The 18845-nt window shown below is 27.6% G+C and overlaps 1 protein-coding gene across 1 annotated transcript in view; it reads right to left on the bottom strand.

Moving 5' to 3' along the window:
- The window catches only part of LOC119680960 (protein sine oculis), a 47687-nt gene extending 29378 nt beyond the window's left edge, over nt 1-18309 (bottom strand). The window contains exon 1 of the mRNA XM_038094005.1: nt 18057-18309. The gene's annotated coding sequence lies outside the window, so the exon portion shown is untranslated. The remainder of the gene's footprint in view (nt 1-18056) is intronic.
- Nucleotides 18310-18845: the final 536 nt, after the last annotated feature.

Raw genomic sequence — 18845 nt, 5'->3', positions numbered from 1 at the left:
CTACTCCTTATATACAGAAGATTCTCAGTTGAAATCAGTTGAAATATAAGCTTCTGTCAAAAATAAGTTCACTTAAATTGTGAATTACCATCGCATAATACGGCCAAAGTTTACCAAATAAATTATTTGAAGTTTGTAGTCTCCGATAGAGTTAAACAAGGTTTACTACTAGATTAGATATACTTATTACCTATATTTATATTAGACAATTTCTACAAATGATGGTAAAACTTGGAGTATTGCGCACTATAAAAATAATAGACTTAAATTGTAAACTATTATTTAGAGTTATGGTTCACAATTGTGAAAATAAAAGATACTTGTTAAGCGTTGAGAACTCTGAAAGAGAATCAAGTGAGATAAGATAATGTGAGTTGAACTATGGATTACATAGTTAGGTTGTTAGAACTATTGTTAAACTGGTATTACCATGTAATATGCCTATGTGTACTTAAATGTGTTAATCACTCAGATTTTCTAATTTAAAATAATTACCATATAAATTTTTTGGAAGTAGGTCTCAAACATACAACGAAATGGCCAAAGTTTTTAAAGAATGAGTTATCGGAACTGACTTTCCATTTTTTTGTGACTCATTCTAATTTGTCTTGCTAACAATAAGCTAAATTTACTACATAAGGTAGTAATCGTAGGAATAGATCTTCTCCAATGTGATCTTCAAAGTGCTGTGGATGAGTATTTTAACAGCATTTCTTTGTTAGAGATACTTGCAGTACTCTTAAGTTTTATGACATATGTTGAGACCAATTATAGCATAACTTTGTCAGTAGAACTATGTTCTCTAAATTAGGCTGAGAGTTTCGCAAGAGGAACAAGTAAGATATATTATTTTTTTGGTTGTATGGCAGGTTATAATTGTTTGGTCTTTTTTAGTTTGGTCCATTTAAATACCATATGTATCGTTTGATACTTAACAGACTCACACTATGGGATTACAGTGTTATTGGGTTTAACTTGTGTATAACTTTCTTTTCTAAGAGTATATATTATATTACGTCATAAGATTATTGTGCGTTGATCTTTATCTTTAAGTTAAACAGCCTCTCAGCAACAGTAACTGCAGATACTAAGGTGTTTTAAATGCCATTTAACTGATTTTTGTGTGTAACCGGCATATGTTTTAAGATTTACGTGTTTTTAAAAATGCATGTTTGTAGTCTACATAAGTAGAGATACGGATCCATCACATTTATATGCGGAACTCCAATATCAATTAGATAAATAATTGTATCTTCTTTCTTGTACTGCTTATAAAGTAATTATTACTAAGATAAGTTATTAAAATCAAGAAGAATTTTACGTTAAGTAGTTTTGGATAACAGTGTTCAAATTTCTGGTGGCTTCGTCTAACTTTCCACTCTGGTTTCGGTATGATTACAAGTTGGGAGAGATGATAAAATGTTCGTAGTTTGGTTGTACACTGAAATGGTAGACAATTGTGTATCTTGAACTAATTTCTGATCCCACCTATATACGTGTAGTATAACGGATCGCAAGTTTAACTTAGTAGTAGGAGCTTGGAGTGCTAAATACTTCGGCTTTATTGATAGTTGGAGCAATTTTGTTGTATTTGCATAAACATTGCATACAAATCCATCGCAAAAGCTTAAACTTTTTTATCATTTGAAATATCTAATTGCTCTTCATAAGCTTTACTTGTCGGTTTTTGAAAATGCGCATTTTTTCTTATGGTTTATGGTTATAAAAAAATTTAATTAAATTTGTGTTTATAATCCAAGTAAATATTATTTAGATATTACCTTTGTGAATAATTCGAATTGGTTAATGCATATGTATGTATTAAATTCTGTTCTTTAAAACTTTAGACTTTAAATCCTTCTTCTTTAAGTGTCAGTAATTTTGCAAGCAAGTTATAAACCGAATAGAAACATTTGTTACATATGTTTTTCTTAGACCAGACTCAAATCAAAACTTATGGATCTGATACTGACACCACTAAATGCGTGATTTATACTACATTTAGCATTAGATTACCAAAGTCATATAAAAAAATTTTAAATATTTAATTTTGATTAAATTTTGGAGTTGATATTATTAAGTTTGAATTAATCACATAACTCACATGCATAATAAGAGATATATAGGTACGAGTATGCACCAGGTAAATATATTAAACATAAAGACTAAGTCATGGCCCTTTTTCAACAAAAACAGTTTAAACGTTTGTTTATTTGAGATATTCGTATTTAAATTAACAAATCCTTTTTTATTTTTTCAGCTTTAAATATCAAAAAGAATCAGGTTTCCACTGTGGCTCGTGTTATGTTATGTTTCTTACGAGTAGTTTTCTCAGTTTCTATATACGAGTATTTTGTTCCTTAGCTTGTTTTTGTAGATATTTTATTTTATAATTATTATTATGCTTGTGCCCAAATGAAAAACGTATGTTTTACAGTTGCTCACAAGAAATCACATGAAGAAATTATAAGTATCTATAAACATACAAATTTACTCTTTGAACCAAATACACATGTGAACACGATACATTATACGAGTATATTGCGATCGTTTGTATATTTGAGTAAGATCAGAAAGTCTAAAATCTGAAAATGAGTGAAAGACGGTGTGTAATTTTAGAATTCTTCGTAATATGGGAAGTTTATTTTTGAAAAGTGTTTTCATCCAAACAACAATCCAACAAAAATATGCGATAAAAGTAAGAATAAGTAGAAAAATATTTTGTTATTGTTGTTCAACTTATTTTTTTTAGTATTTTTTTTTTTTTTGTATATTTTAAAAAACATGCGCCCATTAATAAATCAATACCAGGAGTAAAATCTTCAGAGAAGTTATTGCCTAGTCACATTCCTTGAACGTGTACTTGAACGAAGCGTTTATTGCGCCTAGTTCCATTTTATAGGTAGTAAACTCATGCGGAGGCAGTCTATAGAATGTAACTACATGAGGTCTATGGCTAAGTAAATTTTAAATATTTAATAAAATAAATATAATAATTTAATTGCATTAAGATATTCCAGAAAAAGAGATTCTATTCATCTATTCATATTTGGTGGAAAGTAATTAACAGTATAAAGCCAATAAAATTTTTAATTATAAACAAAATCGAATAAATCTGCCAATACTCAAAATTGTGTGGGCAGTTATTCAAAAATTATGAATCTTGGAATTGTAACTTTATAAACAATATTTTTATTGTTAGTTTGTAAATAAAAAATAATACAAAATAATAAAACTACAACAATTAACATATATATTTCAAAATTAGAATACTTAAGAATTAGTTTTAAATTTACTACTAAGAAAATTTCTTAGTAGAGAAATCTATTGATATATCTCTATATTACTTATCACGTTTTATTGACATAATTCGATTTTGTAGTTAAATTAGATAATTAATAATATTTTTTATTTGTTCAAAAGGTAGAGAAAAAACAAAGAAAACTATAATTAGATAATTTACCAGGGGTACAGTATTCAAAACCGCTTATAGAAACTTTTCGAACATACAAAGCGTGAACAGTGAAATCAAAAAACGAAAATGGCAATGGATTGCATCGCTAAGCAAGCCCTAAAGTGGAACTCGCAAGACAGTCACCGGCCTCGCGGTCCTTCAAGAACATGGCGAAGGACAATTAATGCCGAACTAACATCAGAGCGCTACTCATGGAACGATATCTGCACGGCAGCTCCAAATAGAATACGATTCAGAGGAATTGTTGAAGCCCTATGGTTTACTGGGAGTTAATTGAACAAAGAAGACAGAGACTTCTAAATTAAGTAACTAAGTAAAATAGTTTAAGAATGACCTGAGAACTTGCTCTAATGAAACTTGTATGTTTTGTAGGGAGGAAAGTCAATACTACAATTTATAGAAGGAGTTAAATTTGGAGAAGAGGTAATACAGATCTCTAGGTTACAGAACAAATCTGTCAACATAATAACAATAATATCTGCGTATTTTTTTTTAGAGTTTAATCTCAAATTATTTAAATTTTTTAATCTCAAAAAATGTGAGAGAGTTGAATTTTTCGTAAATTTTCGTAATAATTTTCTTTTCGTAAACCTTTTACGTCTTCGGAAAAGTTATTATTCCCAAGAAAACTTAAAAATTTAACAAAAACTGCTATTTTCTTGTTTTTTTTTATTCTTAAAATTAGGAACATATGTGTCAGTTTGTTAATTTCTCGGAGTCACCACGTTATTACTGTGAAAACCAAATTAGTTTGGATAAAAATGACAAAGGTCATTGCATAGATCATCGTGAAGGTGGACCTATTTCCTGAATAATAAAAAATATTTCCAATAAATGTAGATGTTTACTACAGAGACCTTTTATGAACTGTGATCATAAAACCGTCATAAGTAACCAATGTAGTTGTATGGACTTGCAGACGATCTAAAGGTGCAAAGTTTCTTTGGTTTAGATGTTATAAAATATTGGATATGAATTACCGAGATTTAGTTATGTCTAAATAAACCGAATAAAGAAAAAAAAGGAACCGTCAAGACTTACTATGGAGTAACAAACATAATAAACCTTAAAATGGTCTCCAGAAAAAGTAATATCCCAATTTATAAAATAGAAGAAATTTTGGGTATATATCATGACAAAAAAGGAAATCTTACAAGCTGGATCAACTGACATATAAAGACACAATCGGTAAAAATTTGGTAAAAAAACAAAGAGTACGTTGGCTGTCATATGTAATACGAAAGCTTAAAGAAAAAAGTTAGTCATAATTAAGGGCCGATGTGTGCCAATATTTGGGAAGCAGATAAATGTGATTGAAGAAAGATTGCGCGGTAGGATCCAGATGTGTAATTATATTAATCGCTTATTTTATATTCTATAAAATCATTTCAAATAAAAAGAAATTAAATTTAGTTTTAATTATTCACTTTCCTTAGAATTCTTTTTGAAATGCACGTTTTTGTTACAGCCTAAGTATTTAATAATTATTAAGAAACTTATTTTTCAAAATAAATTTCCCTTTTACATTTTGGACTTTATGATGAAAGCATTTCTATGTCATCTAAATATATATTCATATAATGTTAATATATATATATATATATATATATATATATATATATATATGAATTTATAATTTTAAATATTTTCATGCACTAAAAGACTTCTGTATCTGTATCTGTATCTGCTAGTGCAGTATGGATGTGCTGTTGATTTCGTCTTTCAAAATAAATTTCATTCATAAAATTTCTTGGGATTAAAGGTAATTAAGCGTTAAAACAAAACAGCTCAACTAAAAAATGTTTTCTTTTTTTAATCATTTAAATAGAAAGAACAGAATAAGTAGACTTTTTTGTATCTAAACGAACAAAATAAAAACATTTAAGAGTAGAGCACTTAAAACGCAGCAGGTTTCCCTCAAAGTTATAAAAAGAGGAATATATTAAAATTCTTCTATTCTGCGAATTATCGCAAGATTGTATAAAAAAGACACAATCAAATGTTCTGCAGATCGATTAGTAAAACCATCAGTATTTTTTAAATCTGTTTCAGATTCATTAATTAATAAAACGGCGGAAAATATGGTTGTGAAGTTTATAAATTTACTTTATTTGTAATTAAATAAATCTGTTTCTGGGATGATTATCTATTTTATTTTTAACGTCCATATGCTTTGCCTTATCTAGTTTAAGATTTTAAAAGATATAGAATACTTTCGTTCCTTAGTAAAAGTTGTGATCAATTTATGAATAGGAAGACTAATATAAAAATTTATTTTATGAAATATGAACATGATTATTTAAATTTTTTTATCATTGCAGTTATGAATATGTCTTCAATGCGATGAGTCTTGAGGACTATTATCACTGGATATGACAAGGTCTCTTATGAACTAAGGCAAAATGTATCAAACTCATTTTATTTAACTAGTTCTCATTACAATCAAAAATGTGTTAATAACACGGTTTTAACTGCTGACATACCTTTAACATAAATCTTTTTCGGATGAGGTTTCTACAGACATGGTTCTACTGTTTTGAACGCATTACTTGGAAAGCGTAATAAAATGAATGGCTATAGTATCTCATTAAAACTAAAGTTATTCTGGTCAATTTATCTGTCAGAAAGATTTTAAATATAAGATATTTTTAACTGCTGTAAATATGTTCTTATGTAGTACACTTAAGTTTAGACTTCTTGACTTTACTACATTCTTTTATGTTGACAATTTTAATTACAACACTACTGCGTATCCATTTATAACGAAATAAGGAAACATCTCTCGAAAGGACATAATGGCGTTTTTAACTGCTACTCGTCTATGGAACTAAAGTGGGTATGCCACAATAATCCTCAAAGGATGCAGTGAAATGATGACAAGTTCCCAACGCGTTTTAAAATCTAATCTAATATTAATGATATTAACACTTTATATGGTGTTTGACCATATATTTAAGATAGAAATGAAATTTAATCTAATAGAACACTTTTCGTATTCAAAGCCCTTATATATACTATTGTTTCATAATAAGAATAAGAATACTAGTATCATATGTATATAATTAATTGTGTCTAAATAATAAGATTTTGTGTAATATTCAGATCTATTCAATTAGATTAAAATAAAATTTTATATAACACACCTTTATAATATCACAAATATTAAAATTAATTTAATTGAAATATATACGCAATATTACTTCTATTTACTTTACAGAAGTGAATGGAATATATACTTTAAAGACAGTTACTGATGGTCTTATCAACTTAAATAGCCACTTACCTTCATTAAAATATGTGTAGGTACATATGTACATATGTACATATATAATATTATATATTATGTATATAGGAGTGTATTATATATATAGGAAAATGGGAATAAAATTTACTTCATGTCGTAACCTATTTTTGATATAATTTATAAAGATCTAAATGTATATATTATATGCTGTTACACACACATATATTAATATTTTACTCTTCATCTTCATTCAAATGTAGTCCATTGAATATAAAGGCAAACACTCACAAACCGACTGACATCGTATTTTCGCAAATTGAAATGCATGAATGCTTAAATTTTATAATTTAAACATTGTTGCAGTTAATTTTTCTTTTAAATTTTTAATTTTTCTTAATTTCTTTTGTGAAATAAATTTATTGCTGTAATTTATCCAAAAGATGCGTATATATTTTAAGAGGAGACATTGTAGACTTAATAATACAGTTGCCGTATTGTTGTGCTCATATTCTCCTTGTGCCTATATATAAAATAGTATTACAAACAAATTAATAACATGACACTCGCTAGCCAAGATTTCGAGTCAAAATCTCGGGTCTCTGGTCTTCGGCACATGTTGTACGCTCATGAGTCGTGGCCACAGCAGCAGATATAAAATGAAAAAAATGAAATATCTGAGATAAAATAAAATCAAATGAAATAAAAATCTGTAAGATGCTTTGCCAGTTTGAACTTTTAACAGCAAAGACGTTCTACACAACTTTGAAAAAGTATCTTGTCAACTGTTTTGCATACGTTTTTATCATTTTATATCTTTTATTTTACCTTTGATTCAAGCTATTTTCAGTTCGTTCAACAGATTTGTTATCTTTTGCGGTATATACGAAAAACAAAAACAAAAAATAACTTTTTGTAGAACAGAATTTGAGAAAAAAAATTGCATTATGCTCCCTGTCTTCATAGATACTCGTACTCGAACGCTAAGATACTCTGCATAATATGAATTTGTGTTTAGATGTGGTTGTCCATTTATCTGCTCAAGTGTTTTATGTTTTGATTGAAATAAATAATCTAATAATCTAATAATCTAATATCTGACTAAGACGACCAACGAAAATATGAAAAAAATAATCAGTAGCGCCAACAGGTGAAAGAGATATTATCAAAACATTCTACGAGACGCATTCTTATATCTATTACGATACATAAATTATTCCACTTAATTTGTGGTTCTTTTTTAAAATTATGATAATTAATATATATTTGATATTTTGCTTAATTTATTATATAAAAAATGCTGATCTATTTTTCGATATGTACTTTTTTCAATCAATTATTTTTACTTAATCTTTAATATGATGTTTAAGGTATTCATAGCTACAAATTAATTATTAATCATGAATATCTTAAAAACGTTAAAAATTAAATTTAATACATATAAATCATAATAGCTTTCTCATTTTTCTGAATATTAATTTACTATAAGACTTTAATTTAAAATATTTTGTTATTAAATTGTGCCTAACTTTATAACATATGGAATAAAATTATAGTAAGTATCTTTGGGTGGACTTATATCTTGTTATCATCGATTTAAATTTTCGTGTAGGTTTTCAATAACTTCACTTAATTGTATTGTTAATTAATAGATTCTATTGTTTGTTTTATTAATATTAATAACTCTATTAATTAATATTAATTAATTATTTTTTTAATTTGAGCTGTGTTCAGATTTACATTCTGGATGAGTAGTCAATTATATCGTATAATGTTTTTGTGATCATTTTATATATTCTTGATTCTATCTTCTCGTAGGTTACTCTGTAAGTGTGAGATCAGTTTAGGTTTTTATTTAGTCACTGAGTTAAGCAATAAGTATCTTACATTAAATAGATGCATAATAAGTAGATTTAGTGAAAAATTTTTACGCGTTTAGGTGTTAGTCAAATAATAGCCAAATAATATGTTAGTTCCATTAAAATGTTCTGTTAGAAAATCTAACCATCATCTAACCCATTCTACAGCTATAATATTATAGATAAAATACAGATATGGCACATACTAAACACATATGTTGACTCTATTGAACTGAAAAGGTATATATAAGTTTGTAAGATTAGTATCAACCTTTCACATCCCTTTTCAGAGTGAAAGGGGTTGAATATGCTAATAATATACTATCAATACTGTCACAGTCAATACTCTATACTCGTTTAATATCAATATTACCACAAACTCCAATTGTCTCTATTCAATTAACAAACGTTCAAGGTCCTGGTTCTGCTTATAATCCAGTAATATGTGTACTGTATTTGATTGATTACATACCATTAATACATACTTTGTTAGTCTCTATCTATCTATGTATCTTAATTAAAAATATCTTTGTGATCATTACTGAATCTTAATATTTTATTTTAAATTTATGATCTTAAAAATATATACTCGTATCTTTGTCTCTCATATTAATAGAAAAAAAAATTTAAATAATTTATTTATGTTTATGAATGATATAAAAACAGATTTTGATGAACAGGAAGCTGTATTTCAAATTATTTATGTATCTTCTAAATTATGTTTTGAAGTTTGGAAAATATAACAAATTCATTTCATATTTTGTTAAACCATCAGCGAAGTAAATTTAATTGAGGTTAAATAAATAAGTCATTACCTGCAATCATTCAAAATATTACCTTTATATATATATACTTTATGTATATTTGTATATGTGAAAATATTCTGTTTCTTTAACATCAAATAAACACAAATATTTTGAGATATTGAAATAAAAATATTTTATACTGAAAAACATTCATTAAGAAAAAAATTTATGGATTTGATTGAATATAGATTAAATTAGTACGAATAATTTTATATAGAAATTTTTTAAAAAAATAATGAGAAAATATAATTTCTCAATTTTATATTCTTAAAATATATTGAAATTATTATTTTATAATACAATAACTTTAGCGGAGTCTTATATTTTTTCTTTTTAATTAAAACTAAGCAATCTTTTTTCTCGCATTGCAGAGATTAAAGTATCTGATTAAGCTTCTGTAAAGTTCACTTAAGCAGGTTGGATTGAGAAGTCTCATGTGTTAATTCAAATATAAACATGTCCACTCAGATTCATTTGTTGGCCATTGCGATACCCTCAAAATTGTATGGAGAAGGTGAGATGAACTAACTTTTGTTTACGTTATATCCTCGATATCAAACCTTTTGCGCTTTCAGCTAGATTGAAGAAGATTAGATAAATCTAGCTTTATTATTTATTGGAAATCAGTGAAGAAACGCTCACCAAAATATTGAAGTCGTTTTGCCTGTAATTCTGCAGAGAAACAATCATAGAGGATAACGAATTTCATTTTCTCATCATTATGCCATCACTGTAGCATCAAATGCACAGTGTCCGAAATCAATATTTAATAGGCGATTAATATTAAATTTCACTGGGATTTTAAGCGTATGATAAGGTGTGCATATATATAATCGTCTAATTAGAAATTCAACAAGTGAGGATTTAGATTTAAATTAATTTCACGCATAGAATAAAGAATATCTGAACTGTAAGTAAGGTAGAGAAAAGATAATAGAGAACCTGAACATAAAATAACTGCTAATACTGCTAATACGGGCAGGGCTTCTATATTCCGCGTTGATAATTCCATTGGAAAATTGTTGGAAAAGAATTGGGTATAAAGTAAACTATTCTATATTTCTAATTGTAAAAGTTTTTCTATATATATTACAAATATATATTCATTAAAAACCTTCTCTCTTTCTGTACATTACATGAAGAGGATAACTATACTATAACTTTCCAAGTGTTACAAATCAGTTATTGCAATTTATTACAGTGGTGTATCCAGGAATGAGGTGGAAAGATCGCCACTATACAATATAATTAGCTATAATCTGCAAAAACATTGTCAAAACAATATTTTCTTTAATATTCCCCCTTGGCACAATCCAGGTTAAATCATTCATTTCTTACATCGACAAATGGGTCAATTTTATCTGATAACTTGACTATCTGAACTATATCTGTAAGTACATATTAACGGTACTATTCTGTGCACTTGACAGATTTGTCAAATTCTTTAATAAAATTTTTGATTTTTATAAAGCAGAAAGCTTTTTGGTATTCTGGACACATCATGACAAATTTCAAAGCTCAAGTACCTAGTGCTTCTCACCAAACTATGGTGTAAAGTGTTTTGTATAAAAATTGTTCGTAACTGTTTGTAAAAAATGCTTGTAAAGAGCACATATTTTAATTTACCAAAGGTATTTTCCATGCATTCAAATAACAATAAAAAATATGCTTGTAAAGAGCGTATATTTTAGTTAAGAATATTTGTCATGCATGCAAAAAATAAAAAATGCTTAAAAAGAGCATATTTTTATAGTTGTCAACAGCATTTGTAGTATTGACAACTAACAAGGAAAAGAGCTTTTTATTTATGTCACAGAATACCAAAACATTTACAGTAGTCAATTTTGACAATTGTCAATGTTTGACAAGTTTATAAAGTGCACAGAATAGGTCCGTAAATATCTACTTATCTACATATAAACATGTATATCCGAAGGAAACCAATTAACGATTATACCCTAGTTTATTGTTATATTATTTATTCGTTATCATAATTTCTAAAGACATTTCTGAGTAACATTTACTATTTATGATTGCACATTTACTATTGTATATTACATATTAAATATTTTTATTTTTTAATGTTTTTATAAAAAAATATTTTGTTCCTGTTACGAATTGTTTTTGTTTTTGCAAAGCATTTATTTATACGAGTACATACAATATAATGAAAATAGTCGTATATGTATTTATATTTTACATTAAAGTCAATCACAATATAGATAAAATGTATCTAGAAACAACATAAATGAGTGCCTAGTTTTGTTGTTTTGTTGTGTTTTGCACAACTCAAATGTATCTTGTTTTTTCAGTGAATTTTCAGTTCAAACAGTTGCTATTCATTCATCAACTGAGTTCTTTTTATTGCTGTAATGTAGAAAATATCAAATTGCTTTTGCGGCTGCTACTGCTGCTGCTGCTGCTGGGACGGGATGGGACGAGACCGCCCGGAACGGTACGCAAAGTTGCATGATTCTAAACAAACATTTGGTGTTTGGTACTGGTATAACTAGTGTATCTGGTGGTATCTATAGTCTGTGCAATGGTATCCGTGCGATACTTTTAAATGCTGTAGGCGTACATTAATTAGTTTTAGTTTATATTTTTATTCTATTTTTCCTATTCATATTTTGATACTTTTATTATTTGAATTTTGCGTTAACATTTTGTTGACAAATCATAGACATCAGAAGACATCAGATCAGTGCAGTCGGTATACACCATAAGTTTTCGATATTTTATGAGCTGCAAAATTATATTTCAAAAGATGTCGCAACTTTTCCAAAAATAAACGAAACTATTTTCAATTTTTGGAATTAGAGTTTTTAAGGATATGATTATTATATCTAATTTTAAGGTTATCAAAATTAAGATCTACACATTACATTTTATTTACTACCTGAAATGAGCTGTATTTTAACAATGATATCTATATCTAGTAAATTATTTTATTAGTTTTATTAATGATAAAACTATCGATATTATTTATTTAAAATACTCGTATCATTGAAACTGTATGAATAAAATTGTATATGAAATTCGATACTCTACGACAAATAAAATCTAATACATATATCATATGTTACTATAGCATTGAAAACATGCCTCAAAACTTACTCTATTATCCATTATTTATGTTTTTATTAAAAAGATTGTCCAAAATTTATACCAAATGTTATCATATACAATTTTGAATGAACAGATCTAAATACGTTTAAGTTTTATTTATTTAAAAATTGAATTCAAAATCGTTCTTCGAAAAATCTGTGGCGATTTTCAGCTAAGTATTGAAAGAAGAACCAAATTGAGTATGCCGTAATCTATATGCCGTAATCACAATGAGCCATTATTTGAGCTCAAGTGGGTTTTTTGGAAACAAGACCGCCATTCCAACCTATCTACCACGCCCTAAGACAACTATTGTAATGTTTAAATAGCTAAAATATTCTAAGATAGATCTGGAATCCCTGCTTAGCTGACATCACGATCACAGTCGATCTTTTGTGCTAGAACTATTCCTAATCGAATAGAAGATATTTGATTATTATTATAGTTAGTAAAAGCTGATATGTAAACCTAGAATATTTCTTGATGAGTTGTTGATGAAGACGAAAATAGAAGTAAGAAGAAGTCAAGAACAGATCTTTTGCAACAAACATGATTCTGCCAAACTGACGCTATAATAGAGTACAAGAGGCTTTTTTATAGTGTATACAAAACAAAGTTATATGCAAATCATTTTTTAGACCATTACTTATAAATAATAAAAAAATAAATTCCCAAATTTATAGACATAAGGTTTAAAAAGAAACTAAGAGCAAAATTTGTTATGTTTTGGGAGTACAAGAAAAACAGAAAAAGATTGACCTTAAAAATACATCATGGAATAAATATAGATTTAATAAGAATTACCATTAATAGTTAATAGCAAAAAAACAGAAGTGACTAGAATGACTAGAAGTCTTGAAGTAGTGCGTAGCGAAATAGAGAAATACAAAATGTATGCTTTGTGTAAATGATCATACCTGAGAATGTCATACCGAGCTCAGGCTCGACCTGGAATGGCATATCGGGAAAGAGAAAAAAGCACAAAGATAGTTGACAACCGAAGTCTATTGCACAATAAGGATTGGGTTTTCTGTGAGTGGTTATAACGCGAAGTAGAAAAAAAACATAAATAAAAAATAGTTGAAAACTTTTGAAGAGAAACATATAACAATTTTTCTTATGTGTCTATTCCTTTCTCTTAACTATTATACCTACTTTTTCCCCATTTCGTCTTATTATTATTATTATTATTAAAAGTTTCGACGTGAAATCGCCCAACAGCCGGTACTGCGGTCATAAGAGTACAATTGTAGCAATTTCAAGAGTTCTTAATATGTTCTGGTGACAGAAATTCCAGAGTTTCTTCTGTGCGTCATTAAAGCTGGACGGTCACAAAGAATATACATGGTAGTTTCCTCATCTTCGATGCATAATCTGCATTCCGAATTCGTAGATAATTGTAGTTTATGAAGGTAATATTTCAGACCATAACGACCTGTAATAAACTCCGTTAATAACCTTAAATTACATTTTTAGAATTTAAGGATGTCTTTAAAGGACAAATGGGTGTTAACCCATTTGCTCTTAATATAGGTTCCTTATATTTTTGTATATTAGGTTAGTATTATTGCACTTGTCAAGAACATAGGACAGAGAATATATTGTATATAGTACTAATAAATTCTCAAGTAGCATCAAAGCACTCAATTTATAATACAATGAAGATTTAAATTTAAATATATCTGATTTTATTCATTAGTATTCTTGAGTTATGTAAAATATCAAACTTAGTGGGTAATTTAGTAAGATGACATTTTTCGTTTATACAAAATTAATCTGAGAAAGTAAAAAAATCAAAAACTATCTTTGAAACTCAAAGCAAGAATGCGAAACAAGCAATTATATACGTTTTAACTTTGAAATACTTTGGTACATGCATGCACGGCACGAAGATATTTAGCTATTTTAATGTTTTGTCATATAAATTGAAATGTCTTTATTTCGGAATGACGGAATGACCACCGAAAATTATTTCAGCATTTTCGCAGCAAAAAACACGAATTTGCGTGCAAAACTCAAAAATCTCAACGCCAAAAGTGCGTAAATTGCGCGATTTGCGTTGCGTGTTCAGCGGGCATGAATGTGTGCAGTTACGCATTAAATCCAAAAAAATAAACAAAAAAATATTGCAAAAATATAAAGAAACCCACAATTCATTCATAATTAAGTGAGAAAAAATTGTCTTAAATAAATAGAATGGTAAAAATTTTAAAAATTTTAGTTCAGGACGCATTCTGGAGGAACCAAGATATCTTTTAGTTTATATCAAAAACTTTTATTCATATGGTTGCACGTAATATTTAGATACAATAAATTTGTTCAGAATAAAAACAGGAATCTAACTTCTTAATAGAATATTGTTAGACTATCCTATAGACTATTCCTAGACTATCTTTAAAATATTTGGTTCACATATTTAAATGTTCAAAATAATATCTTTTTGATTTCATAACAAATAAGTTTTCTCATTTATAGATATTGTGTAAATGTCAGTATCTAAATTATTCTGAACAATATAAAGCATCGTTTCACAAATTTAGAGGCCCTCCAGAGCATTCAGGTCAAATCAGTATACATTTGCAACAGCAGAAATGCCAAAAAATGTATATCTGATTTCATGGTACTAATAAATTATAAACTAGTTTAAATTATAAACTAGTTTAAATTATAAACTAGTTTAAAGACTTTCAGACCCATTATTATGAAATGTTGATATTTATTTCAACTTCAGATATACTCAATGCCACTGAAACTATTGGTGCCTTAAGAGCGATTTTTTCTAAAAAAATTTTATATAAAAAGAAATAATTTTCAAACATATAATATATAATTAAAATATGAACTTCAAAAATATAAAACAATTATTCTAACATTATAAAACTTGTTTCTTTTAGTTGTCCTATTGGGATTATATGGTATCACACAGACATATAAAGAGATATTCTGAAGAAATCATAGATTCGACAAGCGTTAAATCTTATTGATGACATTAATGATAAGGATAATAATGTTTATGATGCTACACATAATGACAAAGATAGTTATAATTAAATTTATGATGATCATGATCACGGTATGGGGATAATGATTAGAGGATTAAACATTAACCACGGTTTTTGTCTGATTTAAAACTAAAAGTGGAAATAATTTACATGAACAATATGAGTTTAGTTGTAACACTTTACTTCTCTGTAAAAGTTATTTAAGTTCAAGAAATAGGAAAAAGTCATCCGGATGCATGCCATATGTGAAAGGTGATGATATCATATCATATCATATTATACATACATATATCATAGTGAGATGAAATTCATAATATGACTTGTTAAATATTTAATAAAAACATTTTAAAAACTTTAGATAAGAAATATCACAGACAACTCCAAAGAAGATTTTATTGACTAAACTAGATCACATTAACTACACAGAAATAAATATTCTTTACAATCTTCATATCTATGTAAATATATTACAAATCTTCATATCGATGTTAAATCCTTAAAGGATCCAGAACAAAATAATTTATTTGATGAAACACGTTACGGGATATAGTATACCCATATATTCCAATTCTTATTTATTTTATGAAATTTTGAAGTAGGATTCAACAAAAAAATTCTTGTCTCTTTTTAAAATTATAATTTTTAAAAGTGGGGGTTTCACATCTCTTAATTCCTTTTAAAAATGCTCCACACTTCTTTTCACAAAATGTGAATAAACCATATCATAACCATAACATAACATCCAAAAGAATACCTTAAGAGAAATTCACAATTGTACAACAATAGGTCAGAAAAAGAAAATTCAGCAAATTTGCAAGTATGGCTTTCTATGCATTTGGGATCTAGCTCTTCAAATATAAATCTTTAAAAAACCCATGTACCAAAATGAAATATAATAAATTAGACTTTTCTGATACATGATTTTATTTGATTAAAATGCACCAAATATCGGTTTCTTCATATGTTTCTTATGACTACATATAAAACTTATAAAATCAAAACAGTTTAATGTATTTAAGACCGTTAAGCTCTATAAATGTAATACTAGGTTCGGAATTGAAGTGTATTAATTAAGACTGTGTTTATTTATATTAGTTATTTTGGTTTTACTATATATGATGAAATGAAAATGTATAATGTATAGTTGCACCTATAAATTGTATAATGAAAAAGAATATCGGTTCTTTATTGAGGGACTCTATATAACATATCAATATAATTAAAGGATTCAAGTGTTTCTTTTAAATTAACTTCTTCAGGCTTATGTTTTTTTCAAGTAGTAAATATATATAATATAATATATATATTCCAACATACATTATGTATAAATGTATAATATATATTATACAACATATACACAATGTATATGTATACACTAAATACCTGCTACCTAATCTAATATAAGAAATCAAATCCCTTATTAACAAATAGGGATATAAAAACAACTGTTAATTTATTTTTTTCTACCAATTATCCGTTGACTTATTGCTAACATGTTCACAAAAAATACTTTAGAGGTAAAATAATAATCACAAGAGAACTGAAAATTAAAAATAGGAGCACCCTAAAAATATCAAAATTTTTATTGGCATTATTTTTGGAGATTTCCCGACGTCATTAAAATATGGAGTGAAAAATAATTTTTTTACCTTTTAGAATATTAATACATCTAATTTGTTTATATTTAGCTGCGTCTTCATCTGGTTGTCATCGAATTAAAATGAGTCAAGAATCTTTATTCAAATAATATTATCATATTTAATAATAACTTTAAACTCCAAACAAAGTCATCATTTAACTACCATCAAAGCAGAAGAATTCAACGAATCTTGATCAAAGGATATTTGACTATGAAAGCCTACAACCTTTGTTAGGGAGTATTTCTTCAGAAAAATCATAAATAGATTTTATAAGTCACGGTATGATGCTCTTTCTTCAATAATAGTAATCACTCATATTATATGTATAACATATATACATAATAATTATTTTATTCTGTTTTAATTTTTTTTATTTGAAACAGTCTTATTAATTTTTGATTAAAATTATTATTGTTATAAATTATTTTTGTTTACTTTTCCGAACTGTTGAGAAAAAATTGAAATGCGAATGAAAAACTTTGCTCATAGGACTTATAGAATTCAATACGCTTGATGAATGGGGCTTCAAATAAGCTGGCCATATCATAAGGATATGAATTGACAAACTACAGACTACAGTTTCTTCCAGCGACTTTCTAAGAGAAAGAAAAAGAGTACCACCACGCAGAAGATGTGTAAATAGAATAAATAATTGATCAAAGATAATGGGCGTCTGGAACTGGAGAGAAAAAGAACATCAATAAAAAATGAGACATCAGTAAGAATGCGAGGCTAACGTGCAACAGGTTGAGGTTCGATAAAGTGTAAAGCTTCTTTCTAGTATTTCAGAGATATTGGTAATACTGGTAATACGATTAGGTACTGTCATCTCGACGTCTTGCTTACAATATTTTGATAGATACATATTAATAGATACATGTTTGTTGTCTTATTTTGTTTATAAACACTGTTTCACCTTTATTACCTTTTTGAGCTTATGGTTATCCAATTTTGGGTTTCAGTTCCTTTTTAAAACATTTTAAGCTTTCGCTTTCTTTTACGTAGACACTTTCAACTGCATTCAAGTAAATATCAAAAAAATATTTAATTTCACTGGGTTTTTAGTAAACTTAATTGCTGCGAAATATTTTTATTCTTAATCAGATTATTCCGTATTTTAATCTGTTATTATTTTAGTTGATTTAAAACACTTTAAATGTCTGCACATTAAGCACGTGCAGATACTGAGAAGATTACTGAAGATTGAAATAAAAACAAAACAAAAACCACAGACGAAAGAATTTAAATTTTTGGATTTATTTTAGGATTTTTTCCATCAAATTTTAAAGCAAAAACGAAAAACGAAAAACGAAGAACGAAAAACAAATAAATAAATTCGTTTGGTGTGCAAATGTCAATCGTCAAAGGCTGAATTCCGTATGCAGAACTTGGGCGCAGAACGGATGATCTATTGGAGCGTAAATAGTTCGCGCGACGCGTTCAACAATAAAAATATCAATAAACGGAAAAACAATAACAAATGCTCGTTTTATATGAAATCAGTTCACGATGCGAAATTACCGTCGCACAATCACCACTTAAATCCTTTACCTCTACCTTTACCGCTTAACAACGTGAAACGCGTGAGTGCAATTGTCGGCTGAAGTTTTTCTCATGTGCCACGCTCATGCACAACTTTTCACATAATATTCCTATCGTACATGTAACGCTCAACAAACTCTGTAGTTCGTACGTGAATTTTACACTGAAGACA

This window comes from Teleopsis dalmanni, chromosome 2 (genome assembly GCF_002237135.1).
Source record: "Teleopsis dalmanni isolate 2A chromosome 2, ASM223713v2, whole genome shotgun sequence".
NCBI lineage: Eukaryota > Metazoa > Arthropoda > Insecta > Diptera > Diopsidae > Teleopsis > Teleopsis dalmanni.
The sequence above is the reverse complement of the archived record's forward strand: the minus strand, read 5'-3'. Positions and strand labels throughout refer to the sequence as shown.